Source organism: Triturus cristatus, chromosome 8 (assembly GCF_964204655.1).
Source record: "Triturus cristatus chromosome 8, aTriCri1.1, whole genome shotgun sequence".
NCBI lineage: Eukaryota > Metazoa > Chordata > Amphibia > Caudata > Salamandridae > Triturus > Triturus cristatus.
Genome location: NC_140591.1, coordinates 314,996,397 through 315,013,516, shown reverse-complemented (window position 1 = coordinate 315,013,516; position 17,120 = coordinate 314,996,397). Strand labels below are relative to the sequence as shown.

Genomic DNA, 17,120 nt, shown 5'->3' with positions numbered 1-17,120 from the left:
ATGTTACGTACAGTCCACAACTTTGGGCACCCTATCATTGATGTTTTAGTGTAGAAGAACAAACTTTTAACATTGAAAACTACTTGTCATTTGTAACAGTTCATCTGCTGTATGACATGATGTTGAGGTACATCCATTACTTGTTAGCTAGGTGACATGGCTACACTAAACATTTCACATGTACAGATAGAGTGTTTCCAAGGGCATATCATCATCTACCAACTTGGTGCTCATCCACTTTAGTTTAGGCAGGGGTATTGTAGACTTTGCTCATAATATGTTTCAACTATGCAGACACTTCCTAATTTCTGTAGGTCATTTTGTATTAACATCATGTGTGTTGTGTCCTTTGGATGAGTGTCCATGCATTTATTTTGTGCATATGAGCCTTCATGTTTTGGAGTGAGGCCAGAGAGCATGAGCTGGCTACCTACCTGTGAGGTGAAGCAGAGGAGGGAGATGGCTGCCACATTACTCTGGGGTGGGGGAGTGTTCTATGCTGTTTGGGAGTGATGCCAGAGAGCATGAGCTGACTACCTACCTGTGAGGTGAAGCAGAGGAGGGAGATGCCTGCCGCATGACTCTGGAGTGTGGGGAGTGTTCCATGCTGTTTGTGAGGAAGGCCAGAGATATTGTAGACTTTGCTAATAATATGTTTCAACTATGCAGACACTTCCTAATTTCTGTAGGTCATTTTGTATTAACATCATGTGTGTTGTGTCCTTTGGATGAGTGTCCATGCATGTATTTTGTGCATATGAGCCTTCATGTTTTGGAGTGAGACCAGAGAGCATGAGCTGGCTACCTACCTGTAAGGTGAAGCAAAGGAGGGTGATGGCCGACACATGACTCTGGGGCGGGGGGTGTTCCATGCTGTTTGTGAGGAAGGCCAGAGAGCATGAGCTTGAGACCTACCTGTGAGGAGGTACTGTGGAGGAAGATGGCTGCCACATGACTCTGGGTGGGGGAGTGTTCCATGCTGTTTGGGAGTGAGGCTAGAGAGCATGAGCTGACTACCTACCTGTGAGGTGAAGCAGAGGAGGGAGATGGCTGCCACATGGCACTGGGGTGAGGAGGGTGTTCCATGCTGTTTGGGAGGGAGACCTGAGGGCCTTGTGGGAGTTGAAGTGTTAATCTCATGTCCCAACAACCCCCTCGCTACTAAGATGGCCACCTACCTGTAAGGTGAAGCAGAGGAAGGAGATGGCTGCCACATGACACTAGGGTGGGGCGCGTGTTCCATCCTGTTTGTGATGGAGGCCAGACAACATGTGCTGGCTACCTACCTGTGAGGTGAAGCAGAGGAGGGAGATGGCTGACACATGACTCTGGGGTCGGGGAGTGTTCCATGCTGGTTGGGAGGGAGGCCAGAGAGCATGAGCTGGCTACCTACCTGTGAGGTGAAGCAAAGGTGGGAGATGGCTGCCACATGGCTCTGGGGTGGGGAGGGTGATTCATGCTGTTTGGGAGGGAGGTCAGAGGGCCTTGTGGGATTTGTAGTGTTGATCTCATGTCCCAACAACCCCCTCTCTACTAAGATGGCTACCTACCTGTGAGGTGAAGCAGAGGAGGGGGATGGCTGCCACATGACTCTGGGGTGAGGGGAGTATTCCATGCTGTTTGGGAGGGAGACCAGAGAGAATGAGCTGGCTACCTAACTGTGAGGTGAAGCAGAGGATGGAGATGGTTGCCAAATGGACCGTGGGTGGGGCGGTGCTCCATGCTGCTTGGGAGGGAGGCCAGAGGGCCTTGTGGGAGTTGTAGTATTGTTCTCATGCCCCAACAACCCCCTCCCTAGTAGATGGCTGCCTACCAGTAAAATGAAGCAGAGGAAGGTAATGCTAGCCATGTGAGACATGTTTTTAAAAGACTGCATTGTACATAAGTACATTTTGTCAGTGAATTGTAGCTCAATGGTGTGCACGACAGTACATGACAGTGTGATGGGATACATTTTTGGAACTTACAAGTCTGTACTCCTCCAGCTATTCCTGTGAGACTCTCTAGATGCAGGATGGCAAGCACCTTCTCCTCCCATTCAGTCAATGTTAGTGGTGGAATGGAAGGGCCCCCACAAGTTCTCTGAGCCACCTCATGGTTCCTGTTGGCACTGTTTTTCACCCTGGTCTTGAGGTCATGCCACCTCTTCTTGATGTCATGCAGTGTGCGCAGGGTGGTCCCTACTGCATTGACTTTGTTGACAATCCTTTCCCACATTAGGTTTTTTCTAACAAGTGGGGTCTGTTGGACCATGCCTCCAAACAAATGTGGTTCTACTCTAATTATCTAATCTACCACCACTGACAATTCATTGTCTGTGAATTTGGGCATTTTGTTCTGTGACATGGTGTATGCTGTGCAAACATAAGACAAGTGCAGGGAGTGTGTTGGTGGTGGAGGTGTGTAAGGTGTGTCAGGTGTGTGTGTGTGATAAGTCTTGGGGTGTGTGGATAGGTGGGTGTGTTGGTGTGCTGTCTGATAAGTTGCATCTCCTAACAGCTGTGGTGTCTGGCCCTTCAATGCTGTTGTTTAGCAAAGGATGGTGGTCAGTGAAGGGGTTGGTTTTATACTCTGCAATGTGGGTTTGTCCACTTGAGGAATGACCATCAGGTGTATTTTTCAATTATGACCAGTGCTTTCAGTGCTTTTACAAAAATGGGGGGGGGCTATCATTGGGGTGTGTCTGATGTAATTGAGGGCAGTGGAGAAAACCGGCAGACTTGAAGGTCAGGTTATGACGTTTCATTCGACCGTCATTTATGTAGAGGTTACTCGATCACGGTGGTCGTAACGCAATGATCATTACAACAGCTCCGCCATCTCAACCTGATTTGCTATGCGGTCACACCGCTGGTTATTCGTCCTTTTTAGTGCATGACACAGCTTTTCCATCCAATGGTGTTTTGTGAAATCCTACCGCTGTGGTCGGATTTTACATGCATTGCATCGTAAATTGACCACCTGAATTGACACGGAACATGCAGGTGTTTTTTTCTGGAAGCATGGTGGTCGGAGTCGCGCCTAAGGCAAGCCCGTCTGCACCCGTCCCGCCTGGGAAGGTGCCCAGCGCCAGAACCCCGAACCCCTGGCCCCCGTGAACTCCGGACGAAAACACACCTGCTACCGGGCAACCCCGAAGTGCACCCAAGGACCCTTCACTTGCCGGACCTGCAGCTTCACCAGCATCCGCCCCGCCAAACCACCGCCCAGGAAAGAACCAAACTACCTCAGATGCATCCTCCTCAACACCAGCTCCGCCCGCAAACACGCTGTTGAACTCTGGGACCTACTCGACTCTACCTCCCCAGACATCGCATTCCTGACGGAGACCTGGCTGAACCCCGCTTCAGCACCCGATATCGCCATAGCCATCCCGGAAGGCTACAAGATCACCCGCAGGGATCGTACCAATTGAGTAGGAGGATGAATCGCCATCATCCACAAGAACACCCTCACAGTCTCGACCAACACCGACGACACCCTCCACACCGACCCCAACACCACCCTCAGAGGAACCCTCATCTACAGACGCCCCGGACCCCGATCACAGTTCAGCGACTCCATCGCCAACTTCATCAGCACACACGCCCTCGCCTCCACGGACTGCATCCTCCTCGGAGACCTGAACTTCCACCTCAAGAAAAACAACGACATCAACTCCACCACCCTGATCGAGAACCTCGCCAACCTCGGACTCAGACAGCTCGTGACAACACCCACCCACGTCGCAGGCCACACACTCGACCCCATCTTCTCCACAAGCCCCACGTCTCCTTCAACAACACCACCGAACTCCACTGGACTGACCATCGCTGCATCCACTTCACCTTCAGGAAGCCCACAAAGCACCACCGCACCCAACAGATGCCTCGCCGATGCTGGAGCAAAGTCACGGAAGACCAGCTAACCACCACCCTCGCCCAGAGCCCACCCGCCGACCCCACCGACCCCGACACCGCTGCCCGCAACTTCAGACAGTGGATCGACAACTGCGCCAACACCCTCGCCCCGCTCAAGAAACCCTCCAACAGCCACACCAGCAAGAAAGCCACCTGGTTCACCGAAGACCTCCAGGCCTCCAAACAAACATGCTGAAAACTGGAGAAAAACTGGCTCCGCGAACGAACACTGGACAGCTACGCAGCCCACAAGAACACCACCCGCAGACACCATCACCTCATCAGATCCGCCAAAAGGGCCTCATTCAAAGACCGCCTAGATAACAATGCACACAACAGCAACGAGCTCTTCAACATCATGAAGGAACTCTCCAACCCCAGCTCCAAAACCAACGACATCCCACCTTCGCAAGACCTGTGCGACTCGCTGGCCACCTTCTTCCACCGCAAGATCGCCGACATCCACGACAGCTTCAACGTCACAACCGCACTGACAACTACTGAGACCTCCACCCCCACGACCACCTCCCACACCAACCGCCTGCTCTCTTGGACCAACATCAACGACGAAGACACCAGCAAGATCATGAGCACCATCCACTCCGGATCAACGCTAGACCCATGCCCACACCACATCTTCAACAAAGCCATCACAGCCATCACACCCCATCTCCGGAAAGTCATCAACATCTCCTTCAAGAAGCAACCTTCCCGGAGAGCTAGAAGCACGCCGAGATCAACGCCTTACTCAAGAAACCCAAGGCGGACCCCAAGGACCTCAAGAACTTCCGGCCCATCTCCCTGCTCCCGTTCCCAGCGAAGGTCATCGAGAAAACCGTCAACAAACAGCTAACCCGCGCCCTGAAGGAGAACAGCATCCTGGACCCGTCCCAGTCTGGGTTCCACAGCAACCACAGCACCGAAACCACCCGCATCACCGCCACCAACGACATCAGGACCCTGCTAGACAACGGAGAAACAGCGGCCCTCATCCTCCTGGACCTGTCAGCCGCCTTCGACACGGTTTGTCACCACACCCTATGAGCACGCCTACACAATGCTGGGATCCAAGAGAAGGCCCTGGACTGGACCACATCCTTCCTCTCCAGCAGAACACAGAACGTTCGCCTACCCCCCTTCTGCTCCAACACCACCGAGATCATCTGCGGCGTACCCCAGGGCTCATCCCTTAGCCCAACGCTGTTCAACATCTACATGGTACCTCTCCCCACGTCGCCCGACAACATGACCTCAACATCATCTCCTACTCCGATGACACCCAGCTGATCCTCTCCCTCACCAAAGACCCTCACACCGCCTAAACCACCCTCCACGAAGGAATGAAGGCCGTCGCCGAATGGATGAGGAACAGTCGACTGAAGTTGAACTCGGTCAATAGGGAGGTCCTCAAACTCGGATCCACCCCTTCCGCCTGAAACGAATCCTGGTGGCTGACCACTCTGGGAACAGCCCCTACACCCACCGACCACGCACGCAACCTAGGGGTCATCCTCGACTCCACCCTCTCCATGACTAAGCAGGTCAACGCCGTCTCCTCCTCCTGCTTCAACACCCTTCGCATTCTCCGCAGGATCTACAAGTGGATCCCCACCGAAACAAGAAGAACGGTCACCCAGGCCCTCGTCAGCAGCAGGTTGGACTATGGAAACTCCCTCTACGCAGGAACAAACTCCTGAGATGACTGCAACGCATCCAGAACGCCTCTGCACGTCCGATCCTCGACATCCCTCGCAGCAGCCACATCACACCCCACCTGAGAGACCTGCACTGGCTCTCCGTCAACAAGAGGATAACCTTCAAGCTCCTCACCCACGCGCACAAAGCACTCCACAACACCGGACCAGCATACCTCAAAAGATAACTCAGCTTCCATACCCCCACCCGCCAGCTCCGCTCCGCCGGCCTTGCCCTCGCCACAGTCCCACGCATCCAAAGAACGACTTCCGGCACCAGATCTTTTTCCCACCTCGCCACCAAGACCTGGAATACCCTCCCCACCCACCTACGGCAGACCCAAGACCTGCTGACCTACAGAAGACTCCTCAAAACCTGGCTCTTTGAGCAGTAGCAGCTCTCCCCACCCCCAGCGCCTTGAGACCCTTGCGGGTAAGTAGTGCGCTCTACAAGTGTTATGATTGATTGATTGATTGATTGATTGTTCAAGACAGATCTAAAAGTGATTGTTTTCTGTACGCAATTCGTCTATGAGAAAGATAATTTAATGTGTGATGAGTTAACATACTTTTGAGATTTAAAATAGTACCTCATGCATTGCAATGCAAGCACTCACAGGAGGAGTTATATAATACATCAAACACAAAATGGTAAGATGTGAGAGAGTAATCCTCTGGGTGGAGCCAGAGCCCACTCTATGTGTGTTTTAAAACATGGGTAACAATAGGTTTGCGCAGCCAGCTTTTCTGTGGAGCCAAACTTAATTAAAATAGAAGTGAAAGGCTTGATCTGCTGGAGTCGGCCCAATTTCAACCGAAGACTTGAAACAGTTTAGAGACATGAGATTGCTTATGGGAGGCAGAATAAAATTGAAAATTTTGGACTGTGCCGCTCAGACAATAGTGAGTACTTATACCCATTGCTGAAAGTGGGAAAAGGCAGAATTGTACAAGAGTAGAAGACAATGAAGAAATGAAAAGCAAAAATTTAGTTTTAGATGGATTCAACTTTGAGTCCATGAGCATTCGGCTATCCGTGGCACAAAGGCACTTCTTTTAACAGAGGATATCAGCCATCATGACTGTTTTGGGGCTACTGGTGCACACAGAAGGAGCAACATAGGGCATAAGAAGGATGTCTCAGTAGGAAGTTCCATTCTGTACACTCCTAGTGGACAAAAACGAACAAAATCATCATTCTGGGACAGACCCAAATGCTCACATCTAAGACAGAAAATGAGGGCTATAGTCATGAGTGATCATGTGAAAAGCTTCCTAAGAGCCCACTAATCACCACCTGAATGTAAACCATCTTACTAAAACTGCTGCTTGACTGGATGCCAGATTGATAAGGCTGAAGGCAGCAAAAGATTTTGAAGCAACCAATTCCATTCTCATACGTTCCCATGTGCTGCTCCTAGTTTCGTCTACTCCACTTATTTGCATTAACACATCTTATGTATTTTATATAACACATTATATGCAACTACTAGTTTCGTACCTAAAGTAAAGTATCTGTACGTATTTGCATTTGTGACCCCTGTCATGCCCATGTAGGAGCACCATAAAGTTTTTAAAAGTTAAAACCTGAATACCACTTTAAACTAATAGAATGTAAGGACAGACTAGGCATAGAGATATTCAAATATAACAAGTCCAACATACAGTAAGTGATTGTCATTGAAAAGAGTAAGGTACAATGAAGACTAAGACAGCAGAATCATGTGCACAGGTAAAGTACACTCTGTTTTTCTACTCACTGGAATGTAAAAATTATTGAATTCAATAAAAACATATTCTCTGGGACAATAAAGCAGAATGGTCAAAATCATGCACAATATTGAAGAACTAGGAATGAAGCAAGAACTGTACAACACATAGACTTATGTACAAATCACCATTGATAAAGGGGGTGTTTTGTACTTGCTGCGCCACTGAAAATTCCAAGGATAACGGGTCTCATGTACAAAGAAGCCCTTTTGCAATTGCAAACTCTGTGATTCACAAAATCACTGCATTGGTGACCACGGAAGGTCTTTTCTTTATATTCAAAAGCCTTTTTATTAGTTGGAAAGATAAAGAGTTTTGCAATCCTTACCAAATTTCAAATAGGTGTGGGTAGAAATGAGGCATCCACCTCCTAGTTCCAAATTTGAAAGGTTTACGGTCACCAACCACTGATGAGTTACCAGCTTCCGAGCTGAGGTGGTAGCCAATTTCTTTTAAGGAACATGAACTGCTTATACAAAAAGTTTACCATCTTGGAATGCGACCATAGAGATAGTGATCTGCTGTGCATTGTAGCCCACCATCCATCTGATTGCAGCCAATCACAGTGGGTCACAAATTTCAGCCTGCTTAATGAATATTAATTAGACAGGTGTAGTGCTTCTGATTTGAAACAATACGACACACACCTAAACCCAACCCTCCTGAGAGGAAGCAAATGCACTGCTTCACCTTTAAGTAACACACGTAAAACAGCACTCCCAAAAGACGAGGCAACTCAATAAGAACAAGCACTCTCTTAAGGCGAGACAAGAAAACAAATTTAGGTGCATTTAAAGTGACACACTCATATTTATTAATCCAATACTTTGAAAAGGAAGGCAAAATATATATCAGTTAATGCAAACTCCCAAATATCAAGTAACTTAGGCACAAAACCAGAATAACATGTAACATATATACGTGGAGCAGAGGAACTGAGATTATGTACATGAAGTAAATAAGAAGAATACATCACTGAATGAGTATTCATCATTCCGCCAACTCAACTGGAGGAGCCCTTGTCAGCCCAGGCGGAAGCCTCGATCGGGACTCTCAAGAGTTCCGTTTCCTTGTGACTACACATTTGCCCCACAATCAAGCTCCCGTCTGGTTGCCAAGTTCCCCCGCTTTTAATACCTTTACTCAACTTGAGGCTGAAGAAACAGAACCTTTTGGACCTGGCGGCGCAGGGTACGCCTTAATCTCCTGAGTTCTCCTGCTTAGCTACACAGAGACACGGGGACACTCCGTCGGCGTGAAAGATCAGATGTATTAGCTGCAGCTAGTACAGTTGTCCTAGAAGTACACACGGTATGTTCTCAGGAGACTGCCACTTCACTCCGTGGCGCACAATCTTATATAGTATATAGGTGACATATACATTAACTAAGGACACACCTAAAACATATAAAAGGAGCCAATAAGAAAAGTTGGAAAACAGAAGAGAACCAATAGAAAAGGTTAGAAAATAAAGTATCGAGTAACTCGAAGAAGCCTCTCCTCTAACTGTGTTTGTCACCCCTCCCCACGAGCTAATTCATTAACTGACTTGTAGCTGTCTTGCAGGTGACAAGATACGTTTGTGTGTTTTGGAGGACAGTTGTGAAACAAGAAAATACGAGCAGAGGACAGGGAAGGCCAGACGATAAGATAAAATCAGAAGAGAATAGTGTGAACCAACAGATAGTTGAGACAGGGATTAGGAAAACCAGACAGGGATTAGTGTACTCGGCCAGTCTCTAACACCAGCTTTTGTAAACAGAGGCACAAGGTTATTTTGACACACTATTGCAGGAAAAGCAGAAAAAGACTTCGATCATCGTGCTGCCTGAGTGAGGGCAACACAAAATGGCGGCGGAGCACAAATTGGCGGGTCGATACGATCACAATCGAAAATCGAAGTTCCTCAGACCCTCCTTTTGCCAGAACTCAGGCAAGATACACAGACTCACATTAATCTGAGTCAATGTCGATGGCCATGAGGTCATTGAGCTGTTGCTGTAGCATCATTCTGATATTCTCTGTTCTTGGGTTTAAGGATGCACATAGTAGCACAAAGGTCGCAGATTGCGGGGCCACAGTGCATAGAAAGGGAACAGGAGAATACGATGGCTAAAATTACTCCAAGGAATGTCAATACCTTCCAACTCCATTTGGACAGTAGTCCCCAAAACCACTCCAATAATGACCAATCTCCTTCGTCCTGATGAATCGAGTCAGAGATTATATGTCATTTAGAGATAGCTTGGTATACTGTCGGAGCGTCATTAGGTATGAAAATACAGCAACCTGACCCGATCAATTTGCACACTCCACCACGGTCTGCAAGAACAAAGTCTAAGGCAACTCGATTTTGTAAAGTCATAAGACGATCTGCCTGTAGTTCTGCCGTGATATTACTTAAGGCTCCTACAGTGATGTCTATGGTGGTTTCTACGACACGAACCAGCTGCCTTATATTTCTGCTGTTGGCCATTGGACCCCAAAAAGGAAGAAATCCTTTGAGGAAATCTCCTCCCTCTTGTCCTGCTGTGTCCTTGGAATTAATAATCCCTCTGCCATATCTGTTTCGATGATGATTTGCAGAAGCGGTGTATGTAGGGGGAAGAAGGAAAGCTATATAGCAGGTACCAGAAAAACCAGTTGGCAACCACGTGTAAGCCCTATTATAACAGATGAAATATGTACCCTGAGATGGTACTAGAGGCGGTGAATTCTGAGAGGGGTAAACGTATGTGTGGGAACAGCTATTTCTTTGTACGGTGTCAGCAGACTGACCATTTATCTGTAGACAGAAATTGCCCTGATGTGGTATAGTCCAAATCGGTGGAGATTTTCCTTGTTTAACTTTATTACTAAGGCTAGTGACATAATGGGTGACGTTCCAGTTAGTGTACGCTTTTCTTTCGTCAATGGAAATCTTACTATTTTCCATGATTTTAGCCATAGCTACCATTCCCTTTATCAACGAACTATGACTAAAATCCGGACCACCAATATATGAACTAACGGATCGTCTGAATTTGCCTTGATAGGCATTGGAGAAGATAACAAAATAAGCCCAAGCAGAACCCTCATAAGAGAACGGAAGAACTAAATAAGGCATTCCTTTTTCTACAGTTTGTGGCATAAGTCCACACACCCAACAGTCAGTTGTATTGATCACTAATTGGTGCTGATGTAACAGCTGGACAAATGAGTTATTGTAATATTCAGTTCTTCTAGTGAGTTCATGTTGAGGAAGTGTATGAAATAGATGTGGAGAGACAGTAGAAGAAGACGAAGAGGTAGAAGGAGAGACAACTTTTCGCTGCAGAGAAATAAAAATCCAATTTATACACGCCAAAAGAATACACAATAATATAATATTACATAAAGCTATACCACAACGATTATACATTGATTTGTGATGTTTTGCCTTCATCTTATTCTTTCTCGCCTAATGTAGTCTCCATCTTTCTTAGTGGATGCTCACGGCAATCTTCCTCAATCACTTAGTCACGATTGTCTGCCGTCCTATGACACTGCAAGTCCTGCAGGCCTATTGCCACTACTCAGGTCGCAACCAAGACTCCTACCGTGACCTTGCAACCGGGATAGAATACTACAATGGAGAGAGAAAATCTTAAGTGTTCTTTAGTCTAGGTCTTAGGTTATAGTGTTCTTTATAGGTGTAGTTTGGTCTCGGAACAATGTTCGCCGATTGGTCGTATTCAAGCGACGATGTGGTGGTATTGCTTCCTGAAGAATGTCGTCGTCCTCTTTCTCAGACAATGTTCCACTCAGGCGTGCATCGCTAAAAGGTACGAATCGTGGAACCTTTTCGCTCTCAGACTCTCTAATGCCCTTACGTACCCACTGATCGAACGGAAGAGGCAAAGGCACTTTCTTGCAATGCACACCGTGAATCCAATTTTTCTTTCCTTCGACTTTCACTGCTGTTCTCGTGGTGAGCAAAACCATTCGGGGCTCTCTCCACCTGGGCTCTAAGTTCTTCGTTCTTTGGAAATTCTTCACACAAACCCAGTCACCTGGCTGAATGGAATGACCTGGGTCTGTGGAAGCCTCCGGCAAAGCACTCTGAACCTGTTGATGGAGAACACGCAATTTAGTTGTAAGTTCATGCAAGTAATCAATCAACATTGGATATGGCAAGGCTGAGTATCTCTTAGGGCGAGGGACTCCCCATATATTAGCTGGGCGCCCAAAAACCACTTCATAAGGGCTAAGTCCCAAACGAGAGTGTACTGCTGTTCTGGTGGACAGAAGAGCCAATGGTAAAGCATCGGGCCAACTAAGTCCTGTACTAGCCTGAACTTTCGCTAGTTTTAGTTTTAGTGTACCGTTGTAACATTCTACTAAACCCGCTGATTATGGATGATTTGCCGCATGGAACTTTTGCTTGATACCAACACCCGCACAAACTTTTTGCATGACTTGGCCCACAAATTCGCTCCCATTGTCACTCCAGACAATGCGCGGCAAACCAAACCTGGGGAAAAATTCCTTTAGTAGAGCTTTAGCTGTGGATAAGGCTGTATTGTCTTTTAGAGGGTATGCTTCTATCCATCTAGAAAAGGCACATACTACCACCAGAACATATTTGAGGTTGTTGCATCGCTCCATAGGAATGTAATCGATCTGCAACACCTCAAAAGGATATGTCGGAGGAGCAAAGTGTCCCGCCGGAGTTGGGGTTCCCTTTCCCGGATTGTACATCAAACAAACAATACAATGTTTCACTACATTGTCTGCACACTTTGGGATTCCTTCATTCTGCCACACTGGAGCCATAAGTTTGCATATTCCTTTCGCACTTAAGTGGGCTGGACCATGCGCCATAGTGACTACTGGTAGCACATAAGCGTCTGGTAACAGCCAATGTTGGTGCTCAGACAATTCCACCCAACATCCCATCTCATCCAACATTCCTGTACTTTCTTTCCACTTGCTCAATTCCATATCTGTAGCCTCTTTCTGAATCGACTTTACACTTTCTACTGTATCCTCATACATTCCTCTCTCTCTAACCCAATTCGCAGGACCCGCAACATACATTCGACTTGTAGCATCTCTCGCTATCTTTTTCGCTACTTCATCCGCAAATGCATTTCCTCGACCAACATCGTCAGTAATCTTTTTGTGTGCACTACACTTCACAATTGCTATTTGAGCAGGTAAAGAAAGTGACTCAAGAAGGTCAGTCACCAACTGGCCATGTTGTATTTTAGTGCCGTGTGAAGTAAGGAATCCCCTTTCCTTCCATAAACCCCCAAAATTGAACGCTACACCAAAAGCATATTGGCTATCGGTATACACGTTCACCCTTTTTCCTTTGGACAACACACAGGCTCTCGTCAAAGCTATCAATTCTGCTGCTTGAGCTGAATTGTGTGTAATGCGTGCTGTTTCCACAACTGTATGTAAAGTTGTAACAGCATAGGCTGAAACTGTATCTCCATTAGGAAGCTTGAAACAAGAACCGTCCACCCATAGAATTCCATCCGGATTTTCTAGCGGTGTATCTTTCAAGTCAATTCTTCCTTTTGTCTCTTCCTCAGTACGGAGGAAACAATCATGTTGTTCTTGGTCATCTTTGTCTACTGGAAGAGGCAACAAAGTAGCTGGATTTAAAGTATTACATCATTTGATGTGCATGTGACTAGCCAAAAGTGTCAACTCATATCCAGACAAACGAGCACTCGTAAGATGCTGTGTTTTCGTTCGGTTTAATAAGGTATCCACTGCATGTGGCCCCATAACAATAAGAGTGTTATCTAGCACTACTCCAGCAGACTGTCGAATAGAAATTGCTGCTGCTGCTGTTGCTTTAAGACAACTAGGTAATGCTACTGGATCTAACGTAACCGAAAAATATGCACATGGTCGCTGTTTATCTCCAAATCGCTGTGTTAAAGTTGACAACGCACAACCCTCTCTTTCATGAATGTAGAGCGTGAACGGCTTACTGTAATCAGGAGTACCCAATACAGGAGCAGAACACAAAGCAGCACGCAAGTCAGTGAAACTCTTCTGACATTCGTCAGTCCATGGAAGGGGCTGAGGCGTATCTTTCAAAGTGAGTGCTAACAGAGGTTTAGTCAACAGAGAAAAGCTCGGAATCCACTGCCTACAATAAGAGGTGATACCCAGAAAGGCACATACCTCCCTTTGTGTGGATGGCACAGACATTTGCGCAATCGCCTGAATTCGTTCTGGGGTTAATCGTCGTCCCTCCTTTGATAGGAGATGACCCAAGTAGGTAACCTCTCGACGAACATATTGTAGTTTAGAAGGTGAAACCTTATCATTCAGATTAAACAGATGGTGTAACAATGCAACAGTCACATTTTTGCAAATATCTTCTGAATCAGCAGCAATCAACAAGTCGTCCATGTATTGAATAAGAGCAGCACCAGACGGCAAATGAAAAGCATCAAGACGACATTTTAAAGCTTGACTGTAAATAGAGGGACTTTCACAATAGCCCTGAGGTGCACGCTTAAACCGGAAGCTTCGGCCTCCAAGAGAGAAGCCAAAAATATCCCTACTCTCTTCTGCAATGGGAATACTAAAGAAGGCATTCTTTAGATCGATAACAGAAAACCAAGTCGCTGTGGAAGGTATCATTGTCAACAGAGCGGTGATATCTGGGACTACAGGAAATTGTGGTACAACAATTTTGTTTACCTCCCGAAGATCAATTACGAAACGATATACAGGAGGCTGAGAACGATCAGTGCATTTAAGAACAGGAAGAATAGGACTGTTGCATATGTTTCCTCTCGTTTCTTCAACCACACCCTTCTGAATCAAATCATGAATGATTTCCAAAAGCGCTTTTTCAGCTTCAGTGGAAATTCTATACTGCGTAATATGCGGTAATTCAATATTAGGCTTAAGAGTGACAACATAAGGTGGAATCCCAAGACAGCCAACATCGTTCGGACCCGTGGCCCAAAGCGTTGCTGGAAGAGAAAGCAATTCAGGTGGAAACTGATCTTTGGACAAATACATTGGAGAAATCAGTTTTTGTCCTAAAGTAAGATGTACACCAGAAGGAGAACAGTATATCGTAGCATGCATTCTTTTCAATAAGTCCAAACCCAACAGATTCTCACCGCAACCATTCGTCAAAAGAAGCGGAGCTTCCAAATTATAAGGGCCAACTGAAATAGGCAAAGGGCAGGAAACCGGATTACGAACAGGGGCGCCAGAAAATCCTACAGAAACATTCGTTAAGCCAGACAAAGGTGCCCCAGGGAGTTTGGAATGAATGATAGAACTTCTCATCGCACCAGTATCTAGGAGAAATGGCTCTGAAACACCCATTGTAGTGACATTAACATAGGGTCCATTCTGGTCTACTGGAATCGACACAACTCCCTTACTTTGTCCATGGCTGTCCTAGTTAGTATGAAGACTTTCATTCTCGCCTTCAACATAACAATCCTCATTGTAATACTGTGTAGACCTAACATTTTGCTGATCAAAATAATTCACGGAATTAGGAAGAGGAAGGGAACGCTGTTCTTGAGTCGACATATCTCGACCTCTACCTCTGTTTGCTGACTGGAGGCCAGCACGACCTCGTGGAGCAGATAATGCTCCATTGCGCTGTAATAAAATCGGACAACTATTCTTAAAATGACCTTCCTCTCTACAATAGGCACATTGATTAGGTCCTAATAAAGGTCGCGGAATATATGACTCAGGTTTTTGATACAACCTCTGAAACTGCGGAGGCTGTTGAAACTGAGGCTGAACATAGCGAGGAGGATAAGCTTGTTGCAAGAGAACCTTCGTTTTCAATTCTTTCCTCTTTTTCTCTTGCTTTTCTCTTTCTTCTTTATCTCTATTTTCATAATATTGTGCAGTAGCCAATATCTGGGCAGAAGAAGAAACAGCCCATGAACTTTCAGAATCTTTCAATTTGTGCGACAACTCGGGAAGCAAATTAAATACAAATTTGTCCACAAATATTTGCTGACCACCCTCTGTAGCCATATCTTGACCACTGTGATCAATAAATGTCTCCTCGAAACGAGTAAAGAAATCAGAGACACTCTCATATTTCTTCTGTTTGCATGCTGCTAATTTATCCCAGTTAACTCTCAAGGCAGGCATCATCGTTTTCATTAATGTAATAATCCTACCAGGGAGTTCTGAAACCAAAACATCAGGCTTAGCACCACCCACCTGTGCTGCATCCGTGGCAATTATAGCAGCCCAATCTCCACCTAATGCTTGAGCATGATTCTCTCTATGAATCTTAGCCCATAATGCTTGTGGAACTACATTTCCCATCAACATATCGATATCAGCTAGATTCATAATGCAAGCATCAACCGTCTGTGATAATTCTTTATAATAACCCGCAGGGTTCTTACGAGGATCCGGTAGAGTCTGCTTAAGTGCTAAAACTTCAGATCGTTTCCATGGAACATGTACCCATATACGTTGGAAATTAGCAGGAATAGCTGGATTATTACCTTGAGCCGCAACTTCTTCTTTCCAAACTGGAGGAACCTCTCTCATGGGATAATTTTTCAGTGTCAGTCTAACCGACGGATCGTAATCAGAGAAAGTCTGAGAGGACAACAAGGATCTAAAGGAAATAAGTGTCCTTACAGCTTTCTCAACCTTAGAACCCACAACAAGTCCTTTGTCGAAATCAGTCTGAACATCTAACAGACCCTGTGGAATCGAACTCGAATTCACATCCTCCCATTTTTTAATGAGAGTATCACACATTACATTAAAAACATATCTTTGCGTAGGCGCATTCCATTGTGAGAAGGTAGACATAATATCGGGCACGCTATATTGGGGACCCCTCTTGATCCATTTACGTGCGAGAGAGTCCAACTTTCTCGTTCTTCAGAATCTGGGTACTGACTACGAGACTGTCTTCGAGCAAAAGCCGGAGACACATTTAAAGCTTCAAAGAAAGGAGATAGAATACCAGTGACGGTGTCCGTGAGACGCTTAAAGGGGACAAAGTACGACCTTCAGGCAGAACCGGTACCACTGAAGCCGCCCCACGTTGGGCGCCAGTTGAAGAACCAGAACCTTTTGGACCTGGCGGCGCAGGGTACGCCTTGATCTGCTGAGTTCTCCTGCTTAGCTACACAGAGACACAGGGACACTCTGTCGGTGTAAAAGATCAGATTTATTAGCTGCAGCTAGTACAGTTGTCCTAGAAGTACACACGGTATGTTCTCAGGAGACTGCCACTTCACTCCGTGGCGCACAGTCTTATATAGTATATAGGTGACATATACATTAACTAAGGACACACCTAAAACATATAAAAGGAGCCAATAAGAAAAGTTGGAAAACAGAACAGAACCAATAGGAATGGTTTGAAAATAAGGTATCGAGTAACTCGAAGAAGCCTCTCCTCTAACTGTGTTTGTCACCCCTCCCCACGAGCAAATTCATTAACTGACTTGTAGCTGTCTTGCAGGTGATGAGATACGTTTGTGTGTTTTGGAGGAAAGTTGTGAAACAAGAGAATACGAGCAGAGGACAGCGAAGGCCAGACGATAAGATAAAATCAGAAGAGAATAGTGTGAACCAACAGATAGTTGAGACAGGGATTAGGAAAACCAGACAGGGATTAGTGTACTCGGCCAGTCTCTAACACCAGCTTTTGTAAACAGAGGTACAAGGTTATTTTGACACACTATTGCAGGAAAAGCAGAAAAAGACTTCGATCGTCGGGCTGCCTGAGTGAGGGCAACACAAAATGGCG

The 17,120-nt window shown here is 46.2% G+C and overlaps 1 long non-coding RNA gene across 1 annotated transcript in view; it reads right to left on the bottom strand.

The window, feature by feature from the left end:
- Positions 1–17,120, bottom strand: part of LOC146802036 (uncharacterized) — a 170,321-nt gene that overhangs the window by 28,172 nt on the left and 125,029 nt on the right. The gene's annotated exons all lie outside the window — the stretch shown is intronic.